General features: G+C 56.6%; 1 protein-coding gene across 1 annotated transcript in view; it reads right to left on the reverse strand.

Moving 5' to 3' along the window:
* The window catches only part of SCUBE1 (signal peptide, CUB domain, EGF-like 1), a 146,016-nt gene that overhangs the window by 75,000 nt on the left and 57,373 nt on the right, over positions 1 to 13,643 (reverse strand). The gene's annotated exons all lie outside the window — the stretch shown is intronic.

Consider the following 13,643-nt stretch of genomic DNA (forward strand, 5'->3'; position numbering starts at 1 on the left):
AGATCGGCCTTGTGGCCACAGTCACAACCCAATTTCCCTAACGAGGCTAGGGAGGGCTCAGGCCCCTCCCTAATGACCCGGGATGACCTCGACTGCTTCCCCACTCTGCCAACCAGGCATCTGCCTGGTGGTTTCTGAACCCACACTTCAGATCTGCATGGCTTTCCATGCACGGGGCCTGTGCCCACAAATCCCAGGTGGGAAGCCAGGCTGTGGGCTACGGTGTGGGGGGCGGGCGCTGGTCTGGAGCCTAGGAGCCTGGGACAAGTCCCAGCTCTGCCACCAACATGCTAAGTGACCTCCAACAGGGACATATGGCGTTTCCAGAGCTTCTGCTACTTCACTCTAGAACAGGCATGCAGGCCAGCTTCCCTCCAGGGCAGCATGCGTTCGGTTCTCACGCACATCAGCTCCATGACGTCGCCTCAGCTCTTCCTGACTGCCTGCTCCCTACGGACCCCAGGCTGGACACTGAGGGGTCAGGGGGACCTTGCATCCAAGGGGGTCCTTGTGTCTCACTTGGGGGAGAAAGACCTGGGAGCAGAGACACGAGAGACAGGGCAGGGAGGCTGAGGGTGGGGCGCGAATGAGACAGAGGCAGGGGAGAGTAGGTCCCGCCTGGGGGATCAGGAGGTGTGCGGGGAAAATGTGTAGAAGGTTCTCAGTGAGCGATGGGCAGTCAGGATGAGTGGGAGTTCCAGACAGAGGGAGCTGCGTGAGCGGAGGCCAGGATGAGAAGTTCACTATGTCTGGTTCAGGACATGGCAAGCAAGGAGAGGCTGCAGAGAACCACATTCCTCTCAGGAGCCATGGGAAAGTCTTGAGTGGGGAATGACAGAGCCAGAGGGTCGGGCCAAGCAGTGGCTCTGGCTGCTGCCAGAAGGTTGTGGGGCGGGGAGACCTGTGAGGCAGCTGCCACATTAACTCAGGCAAAAGACGGCAGCGCAGCCCTAGGCAGAGGGTAGCACGGCGAGGCAGGGGCTCCCTGTGTCACGGGGCATCTGGGCTGCACAGCACCCCTACCCTTGGCCCCCCATCCATTTGTTCATTGAATGTCTTTGATCTTAGGAGGCGGTTGGACCTGGGTGCAAATCTTGCCTTTGCTACTTCTTCACTATGGACAAGTCTCTTTGCTTTTCAGCCTCCATTTGCTCACCTGCAAAATGGGGTAGCTCCATGACACAGACTGTTCTCAGGATCTGATGACTCGTGTCAGAGTCTGGGCGCTATGCTCGGCTATGATGCGTATGACAGCTGTGCACAGTTCCAGTGATCCGGACCGGGCTCCGCACAGGGCGATGTCTTGTACATACGATCTCATTGTAATTCTCATAAACAATTCTATCATAAAATATGTGAATGTTTGCCCCAGGACTCGTGGCAGAGAAGGACGCCAGGGCTGGGCAAGCTACCTGTTGGCCTAGTGCCCTCTGGGTGGCAGCTCTCCGTGCCCTGCACCCGCAACTCTGGGAGACCTGAACGTTTGCAGCTTAGGGGAAATTTACACCACGGATGTGAAGTCAGGCTGGGGATGCCCCTGGCGCCGGCTCAAGGCCAGGCCAGGAGAGGGGCGTGAAGCTGGCTTACCAGCCAAGAGAGTTGTTTATGGAGTGGGAGGCTCATAAAAAATAATGGGCTGGATTTATTGTCCCCGCCTCGAGGGCCATTCCGGACCGCACAGGGCCAGGACAGGCCTCCTCCAATAGCACCATAAATCTCTCCAGTAAGCAAGGCAGCCGCTTATTCTCCCGTCCACCTGGTCTGCAGCAGGCAGGGGAGCAAGGAGAACCTGCAACCCCACATGTCTTGCCTGGCGCCCTTGCCTGGCTGATCTTCTCCAAGGAGTGGCTGAAGGAGGCAGGTGCTGAGGCTGGGATGGGATTTGGTGGCATGGCCACGCCATCTCCCCTCTCCTTAAACAGGAAGTCCCTAGCCAAGTCCCAAGTCCCTTCCTGAGTGCAGGAAGTCCCAGCACTCAGTCGATAATGGAAAACCCTGGAACAGGACAGGGGATGTCTCTGGCCCTGCAGGAGCCGTGCTAGGGCCCCTCAGGTCAAGGCCTGGCTCAGATCCTGTAGGAGTCCCGTCCCAGGAGCCAACAGGAACCTGACAGCTAGGCACACTGATAGGATCCTATCAGTATGTGGCTGAGGCGGCTCAGGAGGGCCCGTGGGTCTCTGTCCATTGGCTTTTGTTTCTTTTGAGTTTGCAAGCGGATGGTGCAGGATAAAAAGAACTGGCTGTGGCATCAGAATCCAGCCCCTGATCCTGAAGTCCTGCTCCACGATGCAGCTCAGGGAAGCTCAGTTTTCCCTCCCATCATGGGGACATTAGTACTTATCCAAAGCACGTCACAGCGTGGCTGTAAGCATCAGGCGACCCTGTATGGAAACCACAGCAAAGCTGCGGGAGGGTGGAGCTGGGCCTGCTGAGGACACCTGAGCTGTGGAGGGTGGAGCTGGGCCTGCTGAGGATACCTGAGCTGTGGAGGGTGGACCTGGGCCTGCTGAGAATACCTGAGCTGTGGAGGGTGGACCTGGGCCTGCTGAGGATACCTGAGCTGCGGGAGGGTGGAGCTGGGCCTGCTGAGGACACCTGTGGGCTGAGACGGGTATAGGGGAAGGACAGTATCTAGTCAGCCTGCAGGCCACAGAGAAGCCAGAGTGGGAGAGGCAGAGTGGAAGACGGAGTCAAGAGGAGGCTCAAGGACCAGCCAGGAGGAGGCTGGTGGGAGGGCCCAGGACTAGAGTCTGGGGTGGGAAAGAGGGCTCAGGGCAAGGGTTTCAGATACAGGCTGCCCCAGACGCTGCTGGGGAGACTCACTAGGTCTCTGCTCTGGCTCAACCCCAGGAAACCTGTACCCTAAAACTCTCAAGTAACTCTCAAGGAGCCCCCAGCCAGTCCTGAGATGGCTGTGGACTTGGAGCAGGGAGCTCAGGCCCCAGAGGCAGGGTGGGCTTGGTCTCTGGCAGTGCTTCTGACAGTGGCCGACTCGGTGGGTTTATGCTGTGCAGGGCCTCACCTCCAGCCACTTAGGGGTCTGAGTGCCAGCAGGAAAGAAACCTTCATTTTTAAGCCCACCACACAGGAAGCATGTGCTATGGTCTGAATGATTATGTCTCCTCCAAAATGATGCTGAAACTGAATCCCTATCACGGCAGTCCTCACTACACGGTGAATCTGCCAGAGTCTTGATCTTGCACTTCCCAGCCTCCAGAACTGTGAAAAGTAAACTTCTATCTTTATAAATTACCCAGTCTCAGCTCTTTTGTTATAGAAGCAGGAATGAAGTAGGATGCAATCCTTTTTGCTGATTGACGGCATGGGCAGGGGCGTGCTCTCCTGGGCTCCCACAGCCCCTGTCTGGCTTCTGTCACAGCCCTCCACGCACTGTCTGGTCGGGACCTGCCTCAGGTTGGACCCTTGTACAGCCTGTGAGTTCTGAAAGGACCTGCCCTGGCACAAAAATGGGGCTTCCAAGTACTACCCATGGGGGTGGAATGCAGGGGCCTGGGCACGTGGTCACTAAAGTGCGGAACGGATGGCAGAAGAGTCCTGATGTCCCCAATCCCCTAGGGAGATCTGAAACTCCACGAGTGTCCCAAGCTCCTAACCCCAATGAAGCCTTGAATCCTGAGCTTTTCCTCACTCAAGCCAGTCAAGTCCCTGCAATTGATCACAGCCCCAGGCTGGGCCAGGCCTGAGCCAGCCAGTCAGGAGGAGGAAGGTGGGCAGTGGCCCTCTGCACAAGGCTTTCCCGGACCCCTTGAATCTGATGCTGAGCAAGGCGCTGGGCAGGGTTTGGCGCTGTCTGCCTCTTTCAAAGTAGAGACCGGTGGACCCTGCCTTGAGCCCCAGGTCTCCCAGACCTCCAGGGTTCCGCACTACGAAGAGAACAAGGCCCCACCTTGTCCAGAGCCACCGAAGCTAAAATATTCCGCACCTATGTGACAGGGGTAACAGGCCTCGCTGAAGTGTAAACCCGGGACAGACAGAGGGCTCTGCCAAGAGTCAGCTCACCAAGCCTCTCACCGTCCCCTCACCCATCCTCCTGCCCCTTCTCCATACCCATCCTTCTGTCTCTTCCCCTCACCCATCCTGCTGTCCCTTCCCCTCACCCATCCTTCTGTCCGTTCCCCTCACCCATCCTTCTGTCTCTTCCCCTCACCCATCCTTCTGTCCGTTCCCCTCACCCATCCTTCTGTCCGTTCCCCTCACCCATCCTGCTGTCACCTTCCCCTCACCCATCCACCTGTCCCTTCCCCTCACCCATCTGCCTGTCCCTTCCCCTCACCCATCCTGCTGTCACCTTCCCCCTGCAGACATCCTCCTGCTACCTTCCCCCTGCTATGCTGTCACCTCCTCTCTCAGCCATGCTCCTGCCAACTTCCCCTATCAGCCCTCCTTCTGTCACCGTCCTTTCACACATCCCCACCACCTTCCTCCTCGGCCATCCTCCTGTCTCCTCCCTCCTTGGCTACCCTCCTGTCACCTCCCTCCTCGGCCACCCTTCTGTCACCTCCTCCTCAGCCACCTTCCTGCCGCCTCCCTCAGTCACCCTCCTGTCACCTCCTCCTCAGCCACCTTCCTGCCGCCTCCCTCAGTCACCCTCCTGTCACCTCCTCAGCCACCTTCCTGCCGCCTCCCTCAGTCACCCTCCTGTCACCTCCCTCCTCGGCCACCCTCCTGTCACCTCCCCCTTGGCCACCCTTCTGTCACCTCCCCCTCAGCTACCCTCCTGTCACCTCCCTTGGCCACCCTCCTGTCACCTCCTCCTCAGCCATCCTGCCCTCTCCCCTTGCTGTCCCCATGTGGGTTCCAGACCCTGATGGCTTCCAGTGCTGTCTCTGGGCCTGCTCCCTGCTTCACCTGTACAACTGAGGCAAGTGCGATCTTCCTAAAATGGGCTCATTCTCCTTCTCCTCAGGGCCGACAGGGCACCCTTCACTCTCATGGCACAGTCCAAATTCCTGCTAGACGGGGTCCCGTCCCTCTGAGTTCTGCCAGCTTTGGGCCTGACTTCAGGCTCCTGGGCCCATTGTCTCCCACGGCTGGTGGGACGACGACTCCTCTGGTCAACTGGAATAAGCTGGAATCTTCAGTGTCAGAAGACCCCGGGCCATGGGGCGAGGACAGGCTGGCCTGACGGAGGGACCCAGGCAGCGGGAGCAGCTGGACGACTGACAGGGCGAAGGGAGTTGAGAAGGGCGCTGGGGACGGGAGAGGCACTGGCCCCGGGTCTCAGCTAGGTTGGAACTGAATCAAAAGCAACCACACAGGAAAAGTGTCAGGCACAGGCCAGAGGCTCAAGCACCCTCCAGTGAGGCCCATGGAGTAAAACAAACAGACACCAGGACGGACATGAGCACCCATCCCACCAGGCGCTGTGGACCTGGGACAGCCACGGAATTGCCTGCAGTCAGATGGCACAGGATGGTGGATGGCATCTGAGGACTCTCTCTGCTCCAGACATCATTCCGGGAAAGTGAGGGAACAGGCCTGCGCCTCCCCAGGGTTTCTGGCTCCCTGTCTCCAGAGCCCTACTTGAAGTGGTGTTTTAAGGCCAGCTGCCTCCAATCCGTTGCTGTCCACCGAGCTCTGGGCCCAGATGACCCTGCCAGCCCCTTGCCCTCTCTTTCTACCAGAAACTCCTGCTGCTACCCAATCCCCTGCCTTAATCCTCCCAGCAGCATCCTGCCTATGTCACTCTGGCCCGTCTGCCTGCTGACCACCTACCTTCTCTCCATCAGCTGGCCACCACCTCAGAAGCCACCTGCTCTTGCAGGCTTCTTTTTTTTTTTTTGAGATGGAGTTTTACTCTGTTATCCAGGCTCGGGTGCAACGGCGCGATCTCAGCTCACTGCAACCTCTGCCTCCCGGGTTCAAGTAATTCTCCTGCCTCAGCCTCCCAAGTAGCTGGGATTAGAGGAGTGTGCCACATGCCTGGCTCATTTTCGTATTTTTTGTAGAGATGGGGTTTCTCCATGTTGGCCAGGCTGGTCTCAAACTCCTGACCTCAGGTGATCTGCCTACCTCGACTTCCCAAAGTTCTGGGATTGTAGGCATGAGCCACCACACTCGGCCTCTTGTGGGCTTCTCCAACCCCTTTCCATACCCAACTGGCTCCAGCCCTGAGCTCAGCTTCCTCTGCCTTGAACAGCCCGCTGGCCAAGCCCCTGGCCCTGCTCCTTATCCAGCACGCCCTGCCCAGGCACATGTAGATTTGGGGACCACAGGCTGACCAGCATATTGGGCAGGCAGGTCCCTCTTCTCCTTAAAACCCAATTTCCACACTTGAAAAAAGAAGGGGGAAGCCATGGGATGGTTGTGATTCCTTTAAACACTGAGAGACAGCTGTGGGAGAGGGTCATGATTTGAACCCAGACCACCCGGGTTCCAGTCCTGCCACCGTTGGACACACCGTTTGCCTCTGTGAGCTTCTGGCCCACATCTGCAACATGGGAGCGGCTAGTACTCAGCTCACAGCGTTCGAGGAATTACAACGGATATTATACCCACCTGAGGGTTCAAGGGATTAAATGAAGCAGTATTAGGGTGACCCAATGTCTTGCTTTGCCTGGGACAGCCCCAGTTGATACCCACAGCCCTGGCATAATTAATAGTAGTATCTCTTCTCATTCTCACAAGTGTACTGCTTTGGATATTATTCAATGATAACTAAATGCGAATTATTGACTGTGGTGGTCGTGATGTGGATCCACACGTCATAAACGGCGTGGAGCCACACTCACACACTGTACCCACATCCCACTACTGGTGTGGATATTAAACTCTAGTGATGTAAGATGTCACCATTGGGGGAAATTGGGTGAAGGGTATCTGAGACCGCTCTTCACTATTTTTGCAGTTTCTTATGAATCTATAATTATTTCAAAATAAAAAGTTCTAAAAATCCTATTGTTTTGACTCTAGTTATTGTTAGGTATCTGCCCTTGCAAGCTTACAGATAAAATGAACAGATCCCCCAAATGCTTCATGGATGGGTTTTATAAGCAAAATAACTAAGTTCAATTGAACCAGAGGTCATCCAGCAAATACTCGGAAATGAGTGACAATGGTTCCCACGAGGCTGGCAGCTGCTCTAAAGCTCACGTATTTTATCAGCAAGCCCGAGCCCACAGGCTCTTACCTGGTCTGTGTATGGAAACATACGGCCGTGATCTTCAGAGCAACACCCACGGCAACACAGTGGTACTTGACAGTTAATAGCAGTGTCAAAAAAAAAGCGTTTACTTTTAGGCCAGAGGTCTGGGGACATTCAGTGTGGGGATAAACATTAGCAACCGTTTTCTGTCTGCGTAACTGAGTTCATAACAAGAATCCTGAACTGTAGGAAAAAAGAGGCCAAGCCAACTCAGGCTGTTCCTGTGAAGGCAGAAGGGAAGTGCGTGCCACACTGCAGGAAATTTCTACCACAAGATGGCTTTTGAACTCTCGGTGCTTAAAGAGGCATACTCGGTGCCTGGAGCTGCAGGTGGTGCCAGCTGTGAAGGCATCTCTGCTGAACCTCAGGCCCTGCCTGAGTCTCACCATACCTGGGCCGACAACTGAGAGGGGTCCCAGAACCTTCCCCATTGCTGCTGCCTTCGCTATCAGGCAGGCAGGAGCCCAGGCTCTGGGGCCAGACTGGCAGACCTCCAATCCCCCGAAGCCACTGGCTATCTTGCAGTTCCCTAACCTCTCAGTGCCTCAGTTTCTTGATCTGGAAAATGGGGTACTGTAAAGATGCAATGAATGAAAATGCATGGAAAGTGCCTGGTAGCGGGACCTAGCATGCGCAAGCATGCACTGGATGCGGCTCCTGCTATCATCATCATCATCATCATCATCACCACCACCACCACATTATACACAAAGGGACTGATTCCAGATGCCAAGCTTTCCTACTGCTGGCCCCCACCTCTGACTCTGGCTGGGACCACCATCACTCTTGATGCCAAGTCTTGAGCTTTGTGAACAGTGGGCTCGAGTCCCACAAGGAATGCCTGTGGAGAGAGGGCAATGCGGTTTCCTACACGTATTTATACATGTGTTTAAACAAACTCCAAACTTTAACCGGAAGGTGAACTCATGCAGTCCTTGTGGGGAGAACCTCAGGCTGCCCCACGGCCTGTTCCACTGCATAAAACCCCAGCAGAGCAGCTGCACGGCAGGCTCTCTGTGCATGTGGCCTCACTTCTCCCAAACGGGGGCCCTCATCGATAGAGGACCCCTACTGACCGGCCCCCTGCCCAGCCCAACCACAAGGTCCACCAGTCCACACTGACCAATATCTAACAGCACGACCCGAGGGCGCTGTGAGCTCACTGCTGTTCTGATGCTCCTCAATGTCCACACTGAACTGTTCGCCACCCTGCCTTGTTCCCCGTCCCATCCTGGCTCTGCCCATTCCCACCTCCCTGTCTTCCTTCCTCCCTCTGTCCTTTCCAAAGGCCCAAGTTGGCAGTGGGACTCAGAGATGTGGGGACCATAGTCCCTGCCCACAGGGAGCTCCCAAGCTGCAGGGACACAGGCACCATGAGGCAGAAAACCACTTTCTGGAGCTTGTTGCCAGCAACAGCAGGGGGCGGGGGACAGAGGTGGTCACTGGGGCACAGAAGAGGCAGAGTCCAACAGTGTTCCCTGAGGGCTTAGCTCAGAATGGGCTGTCCCGTGGGCAGCGCACTCTCACTGGGGACTAAGTGTGGAAGCCGTCAGTAGACAGGGCGGGGTGAGGAGCAGGGCCCTGGTGCTCCCTCTGTGTTGTGACTCCTGATTACCTGTGCCCAGCGGGGACACCACTCAGACCTCTGCAGGAAGGATGGGTGGCTGGGCACTCTGGAGGGCAGCCCTGAGGCTGAATAGGTGCAGGACCACCAGCTCGCTAGTTCCTCAAGGACAAAGCTGGCCTCTTGATCCTCTCCCTCCCCCTCCGCTGAATGCGCAGGCTCCCGTGCAGCACCTGGCACATGTCAGCAGAGCCTTGTTCCAAGAGCTCCCAGGTCCTGACTCTGCGGCTGGCTTGCTGTGGGGCCCTGGGCCAGGCCCTGCCCTCTCAGGGCCTCAGTTCCCTCATCTGTCACAAATCACATGAGTAAGAGCCCGTGTTTATTGAAAATGTGTTTTCAATACCTTTTTAACCCTACGAAGCAGGTATTATGACTACCTCCATTTTACAGGTGAGGCACAAAGAAGTTAGGTGACTTGCTCAAGGTCACGAGATGGTCCGTGGAGGAGCTGGGGTTATACAGCCCAGGCCTCTGGGCCTGAAGCCCTGCTGTGAGCCTGGGCTGTTTCCTACAACGATGGAGACAATGTGACATTTCCTCTCACTCTGGTGCCTTCCACCAAGGCTGAGGCCAGCCCACAGGGGGCGTCTGATGAGGCTTCAGAGCAGAGCCGAGCAGGACAGTCTCCTGCACGGAGGGCCAGGGGCATCTCAGACCCAAAGCTGCCGGCAGCCAGTGCGGCCCAGGGTCAGAGCTAGACCCTCAGAATGGCGATATTTCACCAGGTGGAGGAGGAGACCACGTCATGAATGTCTCTGCTGCTCAGATGAGGAAACCAAAGCCACAGAATCCCCGGAGCATTTCCCCTCAGCACACGACTCTACAGGAACTCTTAGGACCTCTACTTAGCATGTGATCCCCTTTCCACGCCGAACGCTTCCCAGGGGACCATGCCTCGGATCCTAGGGGCCAGTAGAGCACCCAGCACATGAATGAATGAATGAATGAATGAACGAATGAGCAGGTAAATACAAGTGACCTGCGCTCATGTAGCTAGCAGGACTGAGACCTTCCAGAGCCCTTTCTACTCCCAGCTCGATTCTGGTCAGACTGAAAGAAAGGATTCTACACTGACAGAAAAGGAGAAAGTTCCTCCAGGAGGCCACATCTTCCTGTGGCATCGATTTGTCACAAGTTAGAGACAAGAAGAGCAGTGTGGGAGAGGGAGAGAGCCTGAAGACGCTGCCTTCTAGATACACCAGGCACAAGGGTGTGATGGGGCAGCGGGCGGGCCCCTGGGGCTGTGGCCAGAGGAGGGATTGTCAGTGCTTATTGGGCGAGGGCTGAGTGGGAGGTAGGGGGTCCTATCATGGGACCAGAACCTGAGCTAGGAAGTGCTGAGTAGAGGGAAACTGGCCAGATCCCAACATCTCTGACTCCCTCCCACCCAGTGTAGGCACAGAGGAGCAGCCTGTGTGTGCCCCCCCCAAATCACGCCTGTGTTCTAAAGACCTGAAGAAGCTGCCTGCATCAGTCACTAATCCTAGGACAGGTGCTGCCCTTGATTGACCAGAGCATTTTCCTGCAAATGGGGAAAATTTGAAAGCTAGGCCCATTTTATGGCTGAAAAGGCCCAAAGAGGCAAGAGTAATTGTGCAGAGGCCACATGGAGAGCTGGAGCTGAGAACCCAATCCTCCCAAGCCTAGCCTGGGTCGCAGCCACTCCATGGGCCGGGGTGTGCTCTGGCACCTAGGAAGCGGGGCCACTCAGAAGGGCTGAGCCATGTGTTTCTCAGCCAGGAGTCTGGACTGACCTGGGCCAACTCCTCTCACGCATCTGGTTCCATCTAATCAAAACCAGCCTGTGTGCTTTTCTCCTTGCTCGGGGGTAGGCCCCAAAGAGCTGGACAGGCATGAGGAAGAGTCAGGTGATAGGAGGAATCTAATTTGCCAAATGGCTCTGGCTCCATCAGCCCTCCCAGGGGCTATGGGAATCAGAGGTCACTTGTGTGCAAAACAAGCTCAGGCTTAGCTTCTCTGACATGCTCTAATTTTGAGCTATAACAATCATTATTGCAGTTGACACTAATGGTGGGAAATTGTCACAACAGACTGAGGCTCAGAGAGGTAGACAACCTGCCCCATCCCCAGGTCCCTGTCTCCCCCACGGGCATTCACGGGCAGCTGGCCACCGTGCTGTGTGCTGGCTCTGCCCTCTTCAGGATTTCCACACAGCCATGGAAACCCATTGGAATGCTGCAGCTTGTCATTGGAGAGCAATCTGATAAGTTATCTGTTGTTTTTTAGATTGATTTCATTGCCCAGACTAAAAAATCAGGAGAGGCCACACAAAAATCCTAAGGAGAGAAGGCACTTCCTTGACCAACAAGCTGGTTAATGCAGATTGGGACTGAGGCCCCCAAATCCATATTCTGGTTAAACCTGGATTCCTGGCTTCCTTAAAAATCAGGATCTGGCCGCCTGGGGCATCTGGGTGGCGTGAGCCACGTGTGCCCAGGGTCCCATCCAACACTAGCCCCTGCACAATTTATGTCATGCCAGCCCCTGGAAGTGTCAGCGTTCCCCCAGATGGCCTCCCCTCTCCCCTGAGCATCACTTCCTACCTCTGCTCAACCAGCTTTCCCACAGCTACCTCTGCCCAAAATCCAAACTCTTGCCACGGCCCACCAGGCCCCATGTTGTCCAGCCCCCACCTTCCCGCCTTGGGCTCCTCCCGCTTCGCGCACTCTGCTCCTTCATCCTACCCTTTGTTCTGCTTTTCATGTGCCCATTCCCACCCCAGGGCCTTTGCACATGCCCAGCCTGGAACATTCCCCACAGTCTTCCCATCTTGCTTTCTCATCAGCTCCAGCACCGTCTGCTGTACCACCCGTGTCTTTCCTCTCGTGCCGCATCACCTCCCGAGGAGCGAGCCCCATCGCTGGTGTGCCTGGCTCGGATCCTGGCTCTGCCTCTTCCCTAACTTCACTGGGCTTTGGCTTCCTCAGCGTCACAACCCAGCCTCACCGGGCAGTGGCAAAGGTGGAGTGAGCTGGTCTCTGGGCAGCGCTCAGGCCCATGCCTGGCTCAGCACAGGCAGCTCCTGCCGTCACTGCTCCTACATCATCCCCTCCCCAACCCCAGTCCTGTGGGGGACGCTAAGGTTTGTAACCTCCTCAGCGCAGCAGATGCTTACAGGCCAAACCTGTAACTAACAGGCTGGGGCTGCAGGTGTGACATGCCCACTGCACACCCTTCTTTCAACCAGGGGCCTCAGCTCCACTTGGAGCCCTGCTGGGGAGAAAGCCGGAACAGAGCACACACAGCCTGGCTGAAAAGGAGGCTCACACCACCCTGGCCTGGGACCCTACAGCCTGCTCAGAGCAGTCACTCTGTGAACTCCCCTCCCCAGATGAAAGCAGAGGCCCCTCCCTGCACTTGCTCACTCTGTCCCTATAAATCTGCTTCTTATACAACCTGTCGGGCTCAGAGTCCTGGATTATAGGGTTTTCCTCCATCGTGGGCAGCTTGGCCCCACAGCCCACAACTGGGAGGTCTTACAAGGCGCAAAACAAACTCCTGATGCCCGGGAGCCACCTGGGTGGAGTGTGGACAATGTGACAGCAGCAAGTGCCAGGAGCCACGGAGCTCGGGCTTTCTGTTCTTCCGGGGACACCACAGAGCTATGATTAGCAGGCCCGTCCTGTCTTTGAGGCAATGAACACTAAGAATCCTAAGGAGCCTGAGCCTGTTTGAGTATTTCCACTTTATTATCCTGAGTACTTTTTAGATGTTTTTGCTTTCACTTTCTCAGGAACTGTTTTCTAATGGAACTCCAGCCTGGGCTGGCAGAGTTGCACCTCACAGCCTCCTGCCTGCCCACGGGAGGCTGGAACCTCGTCCCAGGGTCCTGCTCCATCTGCGAACTGCCGGGTAACACCACGTCCCCAGTTTGCGGGCGAGGAAGCTGGGGAGCAGTCAGTAGAGCTGCCCATGGGAGGGCTTCCAGCGTGGGAGGGGAGGAGCTGGATTTACACAGGGTCTGGCTGGCCTGGAGCCCAGTGCGTGCCCTTTGGTTCCCCATCTGTCAGCGTGAGCCCCTCTCCGAGCCTTCTGCAGGTGCTGTGTCCTAGAGAGGCGCGCCCTTCCCAGGAACGCCCCCGAGGCCCGCCAGCCTCCAGCACCACCTCCTTGTTAAGGGTCAGCAACAGGGGCATGCTCGAGCTGGGGCAGTCCTGGCCTTCTTCCTTGCATCTATTTCCTTGACAGCTCACGACAGCCAGGCCCTGGGAGCCTTGGCTCCTGCCTCTGCCCTCACAGCACACTCTGCTTTGGCACACAGCCCTGCCTCAAGATGCCTGACCTTGCATTATCTGAAGCAAGAGACGTGCCTCAGGAAATGCTGTTCTCTGCCTGGAAGTCCCTCTCCTCCAAGCACATGTGTCCTGGCTTTCTGGCCAGCTCTGACGCCACCTCATAGCCCCACTGCCCTGAGCCCAAACTCCAGGATCTGACCACTGATGCCCTAACACCAAGTCCCTTCGCCTGCTGGGCTTGGCTGGCAGCCAGGCTCCACTTCAGCTTGGGTCTGCCACCTAGTGCTCCAGCTGGTGGGGTGTCTTCCTGGGGCCCTCTGCATCTCCCCAGGCTGGCCTGCTACCCTGCCTGGCCTCCAAACAGCAGGCTCCGACCACAAGGACCCTCTCCTGGCGGAAAACCCAATGAACAGGCAGCAGGGAGTCACTGGTGCTGCCAGGCTCATGGAGACAGAGAAGTTGGCACACAGCCTGGGTAGCCTCAAGCCCCTTTTGGAGAAGGAGCCCATGGAGAATGGTGCCCCACTCTTCCCGGCCACAGACAGCCCCCAACCCAGAAAGGAAAACAGCTCCTCTGGTCCCATGTGCCACTTGCGGC

The sequence above is a fragment of the Mandrillus leucophaeus genome, unplaced genomic scaffold, assembly GCF_000951045.1.
Source record: "Mandrillus leucophaeus isolate KB7577 unplaced genomic scaffold, Mleu.le_1.0 Scaffold26, whole genome shotgun sequence".
Lineage (NCBI taxonomy): Eukaryota > Metazoa > Chordata > Mammalia > Primates > Cercopithecidae > Mandrillus > Mandrillus leucophaeus.